At 43.2% G+C, this 13,265-nt stretch overlaps 1 protein-coding gene across 1 annotated transcript in view; it reads right to left on the minus strand.

Annotated features, from left to right (window-relative positions):
- The window catches only part of WIPF1 (WAS/WASL interacting protein family member 1), a 22,298-nt gene extending 9,767 nt beyond the window's left edge, over positions 1 to 12,531 (minus strand). The window contains exon 1 of the mRNA XM_031058429.1: positions 12,427 to 12,531. The gene's annotated coding sequence lies outside the window, so the exon portion shown is untranslated. The remainder of the gene's footprint in view (positions 1 to 12,426) is intronic.
- Positions 12,532 to 13,265: the final 734 nt, after the last annotated feature.

Raw genomic sequence — 13,265 nt, forward strand, 5'->3', positions numbered from 1 at the left:
CAGCTCACCAACTCCAGGGGAACAAAGTGACATCTAAAATGTTACTGTCAGTATTTTTGAGTCCTTTAACACCAGTGATGGTCTTTTAAGAATAGTTTTTGGCTGAGAAGGCAATCCTTTTGGTGCAGGGGATTACAAGACTTTGTGGCTTGAGACAGGACATTACAAGGGTGTGAGAATGTAGATTGTCCTATCCTGTCTTGAGGAAGCTGTGGTACCAAAAGGAGGCACTAACTTTTCACCCTTAAAACCACTTGCAGAGATCTGGACAGCCAAAAGAGAGACCAACAGAAGAGAAGTAACTCTGGGTGTCTGAGACCCAGGGAAATTCTGGGGAGCTGCTGCTGCCAGAGAGAGGAAGCCTACTTTACTGGGGACTTTTGGCATTTCAAGGAAACTCTCTGCAGTGCCCGAAATGAGTATGACTTTGAGTATGACTTTCCACCACACAGAAAAATGCCACCCCTTACACAAAATGCCAGGGCAGAGGAGGTGTACCAGTCAGCGATGGAGAGCTCCTGCCTAGACCCATTGGAGGGGTGATGGATGAGAAGCTTTATTCACAGGCACAGATGGAAGTGGATGAGGTCTATGTGGCCCTGAAATAGGATTTGGCCCAAGCTGAACAACACACAGGAGGATGTCCCAATGGGAAGTGCACCTTTTCCAATTCAGTAGTGATTGATGCACGGGATGCAACACCATCCTGCTGCAGGCAGGGACCAAAAGCGGAGAAGTGGAAGGCAAGAGCCTGAAGGGTCTCTAGCAGAAGTGTATGGGGTAGGTCCTGGGAAAAAAACATGTCAAGCCAGTATCAAAGTGAGCATTTTTCCTGCCCTACTTAAGCTGCAGAGAGAGGATATGTTTTTTGTTTTGGACATACCTTTTCAAGAAATTGCAGAGTTAGTTTATCAGTTATGCCATTGTAAGAGGTATACGAAAGGTGCAGGTGTTGGGGAGCTAGTGAGAACCAGTAAAGATAAATAATAACAAGAACAAACAAAAGACATGACTAGTTAGGGAAAAAAAGTGAGGATGCTGTCAGGTGCTTTCATGTCTCTATGCATGTTATCCCAGGCCCCCGTGCTCTGTCAACCCTACAGCATCTCCATCTTCCTCCACACTCCGCATGCTCACTCCCTCATCCCAGAGCATCCAGCCAAGTGCAGTGATCCTCCAGTCAGCATGATCTACAGCTCACACTGGGTAATTTCCCAGAGAACTAAAACGCCCTAAACACTTTGCATCTACTTCCTACCGCCACAGGAATACAGTAACAGAGCAGGTTACTGTGTGTGTCAGTGACAAGAGAGTCAAGAGAGCCCTGAGCCAGCACATGACCCCAGGGGTGAGAGCAGTAACAGCCAGATGCACCTATGCTCCACAGCAAGTCGCATCCAGCAAACCTCATCTGCCAAACACAATTGAGATCTTTATGGAGAAAAACCAGCAGTGCTGCATCCATAGAAAATTACAGCTAAGAAATAGGCTGCTATGGTGATAGAACATTGTTTTAATCCAAGTATTTTAAAAATATTATTTTTTCAGTGAAATACTTTTCAAGATATGCAGAGGATCACAGGCAATGGCTAACTTTGGAGGACTGCCTCTAGTAACCAATATAGTCCCTGTTTGGAAAAAACAGCTAAACTTTTGGTCAGTCTACATGTTTGGATGTAGACTTGAGAAAAGCTGATAATGTTAGAGCAAACACTAGCAGAAAGTATCTGACTCAATGAACTCAATGAAAAGAGAAATTGCTTACATCTAATCCATACTCCTGTCATTTCTTTAAGCAAGTGTGCCCAGAGGAGTTGTACAAAAATACTCCTGTCTGTTCAGGCAACAAGGGTCAGGTCACATTCCCCACCACAGCAACCAGGTCCTGGGGAACAGGACCTCAGTGCTGCAAAGGACACCTGGAGCAAAGCCCCTGCTGCACCAGGCACCTCAGGAGGGAGCTTACTCTTCTTGAAACAGGCACATGTGTGTCATTCCTCAGCAGGAGGCCAGGGCTAAATCCAGCAGAAAAATTGAATTACTGGGCTGTACTCCAGTCCTCAGGAGAGGAGGACATGTGCTCAGACACTGCCACCTCTGCCAGTTCCATCTCATCAGTGTCCCCACACCAAAAAAATGAAGGGCCTTTCCCCCAGCCACTCTGCAAAAAGCCCGAGGGCAAAAGGCTTCACCCTCTCTCCCAGACAGAAATGATGGCTAAGGATGAGCTGTTTGTGAGCTCTCCTTCAGCTGTCCAGAGCAGAGCTGCCTTCAACACCTCACTACCTACCACCCACCTCTCGTCAAAGTGAATGCTGGAACCAACACACGAGGCTGTTATCCAGGCACTGCCCCAGCACAGCCAAGGAGGAGTCTCACAGGCTGGAGGTGACCTTGAAAGGGACACTTGACTCCCAGTGCTCTGGAGAGGCCACAGGGGCAACCTCTCCACACAGGGACAACATACTTGGGGCAAGAAAGGACCTGATGTCTCTCTCCAGCTTATTCCCTCATCTTTTCCTCCTTGTGAACATTTTGTGTTCTCAAAACAGTGTTCCTAACACATAACCCAAGAGCTTCTCTGCAATGGTGCTACTTTTTCCCGTTTCTCATCACTGTAGTAGTGATCACTCAATGCCATGTGGCTGCTCAGCACTGCACAGCTTTCTCCCCAGAATTGTCTTAAACTCAAGTATTGCCTCCAGACTATTTAGTCCTAAATCAGAACAAAAATAATTGCACTTAAGACCAGTACTTTTTCCACCATCTTATCCTTATAACATGGCACCACTCATCTCTGAGCAGGCAGGGTCACTCATGGCCTGGCAGCGGCAGGCAGCAAACAGAGAGGGGCAGGGAGAGATGTTTCCCACAAGCCACACCTGGTGACCCAGAAGCAGAAAGGGATGGCCTGACCTTTGGAATCCCCAGCTCATTACCATGGGGTGATTACCATTACCATTAGCTTTTGTTTACATGACCATATCCACCTTTTGCTTTTCCACCTATTGCTCCACTTCTATTTCTAGGTTGTTGCAGCCCTGACCACTTGTTCGCTTTGTGTAACACAACAGCAATCCTGCTCTTTGAATCCAATTGACAGAAACCTGGAGCATTTTTTTCCTTTCTATCCACTTTTTTTGTAGCATAACAGGCCAAAAGTACCATAAATTAGTCCAAATGGAGGGGTTTTTGGACATTTGAGCTGTTGCAACGTTTAATGCACACAGAAAAAAGTCAAGAAAGTAATCAAATATGGAGAGCAAGCTCTGGGATTTTGCTGGTGGACTTCTGCTGCCCCCCCCACAGGTGTGCTGCAGTCCCCTTCAGAGCAGTAGTTATAATGAAAGGTGCAAATCTCTGCAAGTCCTGACACTGGGATGAAAAGAGCCCATCTGGAACTACAGATTACATTGTGGGAGCTATGGGATACCCCACACCACATCCTCTCCATGCCCAAGGCACTAAAGGAATAATGATGTGACCTGCACCACACCATTGCTGATGGTGCCTTCATTCATCTTTTTCTAATCAACAGGATGACACAAAGCAGCAGTCAAAAACATTTAACAAACATTTAACAACAACAGTGGATTACTTGCAGAAAAGGATCAAGGACCTCCCACACTATCAGATTGTTTCATTTCTCAGTGGGTATAGGTTTAGAATTCAATTCAGCATTCAAATAGGCTTTTTTAATATAAAGCATTTTCTTCATCACAATCAACTAAGTCTTACTAAACATGCAGTGAATTGTGGCTGTTCTACTAAAGGCAGCATCTATTAAATTATATTAAAATAGTAAGTGCCACTAAAGGGGAAATCTGAGGCATATAAGGGCAAGACATGTGGAATGAATTTAAAGCATCATTTTCCAGTCCCTCTTATAAATATTACAATATTCCTATGAGAATGTTGAAAAACTACAGCGCACAGAGATCAGCTCAGATTTCACATCAAAAGCCCAAACAAAAAGCTAAGTGGCCTGGGCAGTCATCAGGGAAAGACCAACTGCACAGGCAAGAGTGCATTGGAGTTTTTACAGCCCAGGTGTTGACGTAAATTAGAGTAACTTGAATACCTGCCATTAGAGGAGCAATCAAAGACTGATCTGCCTGGAGTGTGGGAAAAACAAAACAAAAGCCAGCCCCAGATCTGCATAATGTAAGGGAGCCTGCTCCACCATAGACAGTGCAGAGAACCACCACCTCAGAGCCAGGTTATTGTCAATAAAGGCCTCAGTTCAACGCAGCAAGACCCATAAATCAGTTTTGTGAGAAACAGGCAACCAGGCCTGGCAGAGATTTTAATTTAAAAAAAATCTAATTTTCCATTCTTGAAGTTATTTTTGAATGATTTGAAGCTGCAAAGTGGTGAGATATCTCCACTGGACAGGGTAGAGATGGAGAGCTTGAATTTATTCTCATTAGAGTTCATGGAAAGGCTCAGACCAGTTTTCAGAGGTAACTGGATGAGACTCATTGTACCTTCTGACTTTGCTGAAGCATTTGAACTTTCTGAGGTCATATTTATAGATTAAGAAGAGTGCATCCCATGAAGTCCCTTGATGTTCTCTCCTGTGGAGGGATTTGCACTGTATCTGGGGGTTAGTCATTAGACCAGATAATTTGTGAGGCACCAAATCATATTTGCACATAAGTAATGAATTTGAAAAGTGTCACAGTCAGCAGGCAAGGCTGGCACTGACTCGCACAACACCATCCTTTGGATCAGGAAGGCTGGTGGAGCAAGGTCCATAGCCATAGTTTGCACAGAGATGCCATGCCTAGTGCTCAGCACTGCTGGTACCTTGCTCCAAGAACCTGGGGAGAGCAACCAGCATGATATGCTGTCATCTGTCTCCAAGGACCACAGCCTATCAACAAACTCCCCATAATGTACCCTCTGTGCCCTGCTCACAAACCACCCACTGAACAGAAACTCACCCCACTTCCTACTAACTGAGCAGGTACTAAAGGAGAACTCATTCTGCATATCCCCTGTGTTCCTTGTGTTCACAAACTTTCTCTGACCTCCACTTCAAAAAGCTGTAAAACACCATTTGATCTGCCGTTTGAAAGCTTATTTCAGTAACATGGCCAGGAAAAATCAAGTTCTTTGTAGACACCACTGGGCTGCTACAAAACAGTTACTTTTTTACAATTCACATTGCCTAAGGAATTAGCACAAGTTTGCAACAGAGCAATTGAAAATCTTCAGTTTACTGACTTAAAAATGAATATATCCCATATACAAAATATACCATTACTTTGCAAACTTTCAGTATTTACCAAGGTAAGTATTTTATCTTAGATCCTCCTGAGAATAGCTACAAGATGAAACTCTTACAAATTTTACATGATAGCTTACAGTAATAAATGACTACCACTTTCAACTCCCCAAAATGCAGATATAGGTGAAGCTGGGCAGTGTATGCTGGGCATCTGCACACACAGAAACTGAACAACAACCCATTTGCACAAACACCCAAAGAAATTCTCAGTATCCATTCCTCCTTGCTTGGAAAAGAGCTCTGCCTCTGAGGTTTGGCCTGCTCTCTAGTTCACGCTGTGTCTCGGAAAGCTTTCACATGGGCTGCTATGGTTTCAGTAATTATTTTTAAAGGATCTGGGAAATATAAAAACAAACCTGTGGAAGAGACTTTAAAATCAGGATGGAAATAATAAAGGGGAGGGAAAAGAGGGGACAAATGTAATTTGAAGCAATGAGAGGGTTTTCTTGAGCAAACAACCCCTCCCCAAACTCTGGGACTTCAACTGCCCCTTCTTCACATTGGAGCCAATCTTAGCTCATCCCAAACTACTCAAGATACTGTGGCCAAAAGTTCATTATCTGCTCTCAATGGTCTACAAAACTTTAGAAATTGCATCCAAATCAATAAAAAAACCCAACCAGAAGGTAAATCAAGGATAAGAGATCAAAATTAATCTCAAATGTTTTACCATACACATTTTGGTTTGAAAAGGATCAATTTAAAAACAAAAAAGTAATAATATTACTGAAAACACCTAATTGCACATGTGAAATTAAATGATCACCTAATATCCTGACAGTACTGGTAAATGATGCCTTACTCTAATCCATATTAAAAACAAAGCCAAAATGTTATGCTCCTGCACCACCCAATTATCTGCCTGGGTAGAATCCAGCAGTAAACTTCTCCTGCAACTTCAGAGATATAGACAGAGGAAGCAACACATTACTGCTATTAAAAATGTTCAATAAGACAACCTTAAAACTACCTTTAGATGGATTGTACAAAACTAACAGATCAGATAACCATTAAATAAAGCAGGTTGTCATTATCTCTGCATTGTCTGGTTCTTTGCATCATATATAAAAATCTACTAAATCTGACCATTTTCTCTCTTTTAAAAAATATTGATTTTAATCTGATATTGAGTTGAAACTACTAGAAAAATCTTAAGAGTCAATTTTTTTTTCATTAAAAAAAAAACGTACCACCTGTCCTTAGTAGGAACTGCGCTGGTTTCATTCCAGATGTAAGAAGTCTTTGACTTAGAGGAAGATATAATCCAAAAGCAGTAATGAGAATCTGTATGATAAATGATGAGGGCTGCCAGTTGAAGTTCTAGGGCTAAAGCAGAACAGCAGCAGGGACAATAAAGATTCATGTTTTCTTTGAGTACTGAATTTGCTGAATCCATCATATGCCTTATTCTGAGCTGACCAGCACTTCCTGCCTCCAACACCAGTTACTGGACAAGAAACTTGCTACCTAATGGAAATATGTACAGAAACCCTGCAGAAGATCTCCTGCTCTAGACTCACTCCTAGGGAAGGGCAGCTCCAAAGCAAATTGGTGGCCTGCAGAGTGCCCTGCAGAAGGGTCAGCTCCAGCCCAGGGGCTTTGGGAACCTGTGGACTTGTGTTTAGAGACATCCCCAGGCAAGGAGTCTGATGCCCTGGTGCCTGCTCACTCAGATTCCCATCTGCAGCTAAAGCAGTGGAAGGACAAACCTGAAATTCTCCCTCCTCTGTTTGGATTTAGTTTGTCTCTTGGCAGAGCAGTCAAAATCTAACCCACAGCACACTGAACATCTCTCCACAGGTTATAGGAGAGACCTCAGCCTTCAGCATCAGAATTTGCATGTGTGCAATCACCAGCAATACTCATGTGCTGTTCCTATCACCAGCAATTTCCACTTGGTCCAATCTGGAAAACATCCTGAGTAATACGAGGATGAATTTTTCTGTTAAGTATTTCCAACGCTGCCTTTTGGCAAGAAAAAAATGTCAAAAGTCACTTGGAAAAGAGAGGTACAGCTAAGAGACGTTTCAATTATTTCATAAATAAGCTGCCAAAATACAAAGAACAAAATCCAGGCAATACTAATATTCTTCGTATTTATATCATTATAAGCCAAGCTGAGATCAAAGTATTGACCAACCACAATTACACTTTGTTTCATTTACTAGAGCAGAGCTACAATAAAAATTTTACTCACAATAGCTTTGTAAAGCATTTTTACATAAATCCTTCCATCTGCTTTTGCAGCAGGACTTGATATTTATGCAATATATATGTTCATGAAATATAGGTGAGATAACATCAAACTGGAGGTTTCAGATTAGACACCTGGGCCTTTAGCTGAATACTTAATGATACTGGGACCATGAAATTTGCATGTATGCATCCAAGTACACAGCACACATCTGCAGCAGGTGATGCCAATTTAAACACCTACTGTAAGGGCACACAGTTAAGTTGTCTGTGACTAACCTAAGGTTCCATTGTTCAGCTGGAAGCCCTATCAGTAAAGACAGCTTCTGAAGATTTCATTTATGAAATAGGCTTCTCTCCTTGTTTTGGCAATTATCTAATAGATGGCAAGGTACCAGTTCTGTTTTTCATCAGTCTGTGGTTCCTTCAAACTCGAAGCAATTCTAATGTTACAGGAAAGACACCGCAGGAATTTAAATTCCCTGATCTACCTAGAGAGGCACTAAAATTTGTATGTGTTTAATAATGTGGGGTTTGGGTTAAAAAAAATCCAAAAAAACAGAGCGAGAGGGAAACTATTTTTATGTCTTGTCAAAGTTTCAGACCTGAAGAGATTTCTATCTTGATGTACTGACATCATGGCACTGCTGATGAAGCACAGGGCTCTCTGACTGATGCTGACTGCCCCCATTATCCCCTGGTCCTGCAAGGGACACAGGCAAATCGGTGCTGCTCCAGCTAGGCCTGGGAGGACACAGATTGCAGAAGCAGGAGGGCACACAGTCCTGTAAAGGGCTCTGGTTTAAAGCGTGGCACAAGTGAAACAAAAAGCATCCAAGGACAACAAACTGAAAACACCCATCTGCTTTCCTCCCCATCTCCAATTACAGAAGTTTTTGCTTCAGTTTATTTCTCTTTGGAAACAACTTTTTACAGCTGCACATGGCAAGTACTTAGCTAGTAAGCAAAGAGGAGAAGCTGGAAAGAATGATTATTAATGGATTCTGCCAAAAAAATAGTCAGGGCAAAGTCACAGCTCAGGACACAAACTAGTCAATCTCCCCCTACACAAAGACAAAGGCATGTCCTGAACTGCCTTCCTGAGAGGGAAAACAGCACAGCTGCCTTGCCTGCTGCAGCTACCCCAGCTGGAAACGCACAACACCCCTCCACTTGATACTTAGGAAGCTGGTTCAGTCTACACATGTCAAAAGAGAGTGTTTTCCAAGTCATGGTGAGTAAAAGCCAAGAGGTTCCACTCAGTTATCTGCATTTTATTTTAAATATTTATATCTCTAACTGTCTTCTATGACTTTCAACAACAAAACGTTTCCATGAAGCAAGTGCAGCCAAAGGCAGTGTGCCACGTGGGTGCCTGCCCTGGAGGGCATGGGTTTACCAGGGGGCTCAGGCCACTGTAGTGACAGCCCATGTGAGGCCACAGCTGGTGACTGCACAGCTCAGGCCCAGGCAGACAGGCCAGGAAGGTGAATATGCCAAGAGGAACAAATGCACATCTTGCCTGAACTCGGCAGGAGCCACAGGCCATTGCCTGAGGAGAGACAAGGTGCTTCATCCAGCTGCTCCGGGGTCAGCAGTGCCTCCTGGCTCTTGCCCGTGCTTTGGAGGTGGTGGCCAGCCAGCATGGCACCTCTGTGTTAGCAGGCAGCCTGCCACACAGGTGGCACAGGAACTCACTGGGACGCAGGGAACAGACAGGTTTGCAGGTTATTGGCCTCCACCCAAGATAGCAGGTCTAGCTGAGCTCCTGCTGGTATTCCAAACACAGGTTTACTGCATGAAAGTAGTAATTTAGTGTAGTTCAAGCTAAAAAAAAAGTATGTAGGACATACCAGTGCCACGAAAACATACCCACAAAACCAAAAGCAGCCACATACCATCATTCAGCACTAGCATTTCCTGTTCAGAACATTCAACAAAAGCTCTTGCTCCAAAGCACAGCTGTAATTTGTCCTTGCTAGCGCCAGACTACCAGCAGATTAGAAGAGAAAAGAAACTGGTACCTGCAGGCTGCTGTGCTCAGTGCAGGTGCCCTGAAACAGCAAGTATTGGAGGGTGGCAACCCATTTCCCCTTATCTGTAACAAGAGTGGCTGTCATAGTTGTTGAACCCCAGCTAAAGTTATCATCACATCTGCTGAATCCTGTAAATATGGCCAAAACCCTGATCAAACTGGCTGAACAATTTGGTTACAAACTTTATTTTAAGTAAATTTGAAAGCTAAATTTAGCACATGGCAGACTGACCCGTAACTACTAGCATCTTTGCTTTCAAAACCAGAATTTGTAATTAGATGGAGAGTTAAGAGCTACTTCAAATCTGAGGCCACAAGCTTGCAAATAAAAAGCAATTTTTTTTTCTAAACTCAGAGAGCTATAGTATCTGGATCAAACTCACCGCTGAAAGGAAGCTTTGGTTTGGTTTTATGAGGTCCTAAGACATTATCATTTTCATGAAGTCTACTTTCTCTTTTAAACTGCAGTCCTGATGACTGGCAGTCCTGAAAAAATGATGGCGCAGGGTTCATTGTTTTTTCCACATCTGCCAAGGCCCTTGTGAGCAGGCAGGCTCACGGGAGGCTGGGTCACAGGGAGAACCAGTCCAGGCAGCACCACACAGAGAAAAAGCCCTGCCTCTGCACAGAGAGGGTACAGCAGCACCGGGGCTGCTGCGTGAACAGAGCCTCAGCTCTGCAGCCAAACACTTCTTCAGGTGAGCATTGATCCACCAAAACTTGCTACTAGGGAATGCTGCTCAACACAGCCCAATGCAGCCAGCATGAATTTGAAGTTTGCCATTAGTACCAGACTTCTGAGATCTGTGATGTAAATGAGCAGTTTTCTGTTCACCTGAGAAGGCAGCAGGACCTGCCTTTCCAGGTCCCCCTCTTAGGCAAGGAGCAGACCTGGTCATTACCCTGCCAGCTGCTAACAACAGCTCAATACCTTCTCACAGTGCACAGTATAATGCACTCATTTTATCTGTTTACTTCCAAGAGAAAGACCTCCTCAGGAAACTCAGAAACAGCATTTTCCATTCCCTCCCTGAAAAGTGGAGTATGAAATACACTGTACCATCATATGGAAATGTTTATCGCCTTTAAAATAACTATTCAGCTTTCATCAATAACCAGAAAAATTCAAAGTCACTGTCAACAAGGAGACTGAAATACAGAACAACAGACAGCAGGGCTGGAAGAGGGCATCTACCCTTCCTTCCCCTGAGTCACCATAGATTATATCATTCCTGGCAGTACTCATCTCTTTTTTCTCTAAAAATCTCCACTGATGGAAAGTCCGCAATATCCCTGTCATCTATCTTGTTATCCTACCAGCCAATGAAGCTTTTCCCAGTACTCTATTTAGACCTCTGTTTGCTGTGATTTCATTTACTATTTTTCATACTATTTAGAAATGATGCATAAAAGAATTAATTCCTTTCCTCTTCATGGTAATTTGAAAACTGGTTACATGTCTCTTTGAACTTCTACTCTTTGGGCTAAGCAGTCATATTTCCTCCAGTCCTTCCTCACAGGTGGGATTTGTGCTGTCATTATTTCTGCTGTTTCTGGGACCTTCCATAAACCCATATCAGGTGTGCAATGGCCGAGAGTGACAATGCATCATCTTTATCTCAGTATTGCATTGTAAGTTTATAAATGCCAGTTTATAAATACCCATATCTTCCTTATCCTGCTTGTCTCCCTTCTTTGAACAGCCCATCCCCTCCTACCCAAACAGGGAGGTTTGACTACCAACCACGCAGTGGTACCATCTTTTACAGTTCTGTGGAATAATCCTCCAAACAACAGTCTTTGCACCAATCCTCATCCAGCAGCAATCCATGTCTGGTAAGAGCTGTGGATCCACAAATGAAGTGAGACATTTGTCTGTTCCTGGGACTAGCTCTTCCCTCTCACATCTCCCAAGCCTAGCACCCAGATTTCTCCAGACTGTGGTTTCCAAAGCAAGTGCACTGCTGAAACTACACCGAAGCATCAACCCGCTCAGACCAGCTATAGACTTATCTAGAAGAAACCCTGAATGGTTTTGTGCTCATGTCCACAGGGAACCAAAATCCCAAACCACTCTGGGACCCTCCCAGCATCAGTTTCTACGTGGCCCAGTAACCATAAGGAAGCCACAGTTGGTGTTTACAACACAGAGCATTTGTGATAGGAAACACTCGATCTGCTGGAGTGCACCAGCTCCAGATCAGTACACTGCAGCCTATCTACAGCCCATGCTTTCTGATGCAATGTTGCAATGAGAAGAAAATTGAACCAAAAATTAAATTAAAAATTAACTAAACAAAACCTTTTTTTTTAAAGTAAACACACTGTTCTTTCTTACTAACTATGTGTTTGAAACCTTTACTGTTCTTTCTTACTAACTATGTGTTTCAGTGAACCTTTTCATACTGTACCTGTTCATTAGCACCAAACTGTAAACATTGCAGGCTTCACTGCGCAGTTTTCAAGTGTAATGTCATCTGCTCTAATTCATGACAACTACAGATTCATTGTGCCTGGTAATATCACACCTTAGGTCTCCTGACCTAGCTCCTAAGCCTTTAATTCCTTCACTGTTAGCATTGTACAACTGGAATGGAAAAAACCCCACAAAAACAAACAGAAAATAACTCACTGCACATGTTAAAAGCTTATGGATTTGGCATAAAATCTGATGTGACCTAAGGCACCTAAATCTGACATTAGGAAAGGTGTGGCACATCAGAGCATGCCTGTAAACTGGCACTGCCCTGGAGAAGAATGGCTCCTGTACTGTCACACTGCAACCTAAGACATGAGATGGCTTTCAACTCTTACAGGCAGGAATGACACACAGCAGAGGAGCTTCCTGCGCTGCTGCTCACCCCATGACTCCCACCCTTCAGTGCAGATCCCACAGGCTCTGTACCTGGTCACCAGCAGGAGATGCTTGCATAGAATTGGTCAATTCAGTCCAGAATACACTTCCTGAAGTTAGTTAAATAGCAATAAGATTTCCTGGGTTGCACAATCCTGCAAGAAAGAAAGGAAAAGAACTATTAATTGTGAACCATTGGGGATCACAGAGCCTGAGCATGTGTCCATTATGTATTTCCTTGAATAAGTAGGAATTCTGCACGAGAAAGTGACAGCATACTGTAAAGAAGAGCCCCCCTCTTTCTAAAGAGGAATCAGAACAGGAAAACACACAGGCTGGATTCTCCTTATTGGTCACTGAGGCCAGAGGACCCAGTTTATTCTCAAACAAATTTAAGATCATTCTTCCAACTTTAGCATCGCATACATAGTAAAAGCCATTCCAAACGGCGGAAGGAAAACAGAAAGGCATAAAAAGCCATGGATGTGATGGTACCACTAATAGAGCTACCCACTACAACAGCTGCTCCTAGTAAGAGATACGGTTCAACAACTACCTTTGTAATTCGGAGGTTTCTGTAGTTTAGGTTAGAGAAAAACGCATGCAAAAGCTGAAACAAATGTGTGGGGGAGAAGAAAAGGAGAGGCAACAGCCTGGAAGATGTGACAGTTGTGCTGCAAATAACACCCCCACAAAAAATACACTTGACCATTTTATGTATTCAGTAATAGAAACAACAAAATAAAATCTTTAAAAATCAGTAATTTTAAAATAAAATGTAAGAACAGTAGCCACTCAGCACTTTACAGATTTACTTCTATTTAGAAATCAGTCTCAAGAGCCCAGTCCCTCACAGCCATGGCACCATGGCATACACTACGTGGCAAAAT

The sequence above is a fragment of the Geospiza fortis genome, unplaced genomic scaffold, assembly GCF_000277835.1.
Source record: "Geospiza fortis unplaced genomic scaffold, GeoFor_1.0 scaffold112, whole genome shotgun sequence".
Classification (NCBI taxonomy): Eukaryota; Metazoa; Chordata; class Aves; order Passeriformes; family Thraupidae; genus Geospiza; species Geospiza fortis.